The sequence below is a fragment of the Sinocyclocheilus rhinocerous genome, unplaced genomic scaffold (assembly GCF_001515625.1).
Source record: "Sinocyclocheilus rhinocerous isolate Xijiao unplaced genomic scaffold, SAMN03320098_v1.1 scaffold1919, whole genome shotgun sequence".
In the NCBI taxonomy this organism is placed as follows: domain Eukaryota; kingdom Metazoa; phylum Chordata; class Actinopteri; order Cypriniformes; family Cyprinidae; genus Sinocyclocheilus; species Sinocyclocheilus rhinocerous.
This window is the reverse complement of record NW_015646355.1, coordinates 205,587-205,834: the sequence shown is the minus strand read 5'-3', so window position 1 is coordinate 205,834 and position 248 is coordinate 205,587.

Below are 248 nucleotides of genomic sequence, written 5' to 3'. Positions count from 1 at the left end.
TGTTAAACTGTAATTTATTTCTGTGATGCGCAGCTGAATTTTCAGCATCATTACTCCAGTCTTCAGTGTCACATGATCTTCAGAAATCATTCTAATATGCTGATTTGCTGCTCAAGAAACATTTCTGATTATTATTAATTCTGAAAAGATTTGATATTTTTGTAGAAACTGTGATACATTTTATTTTTCAGGACTGACAGATGAATTGAATGTTCAAAAGAGCAGCATTTATTTGAAATAAAAATCTT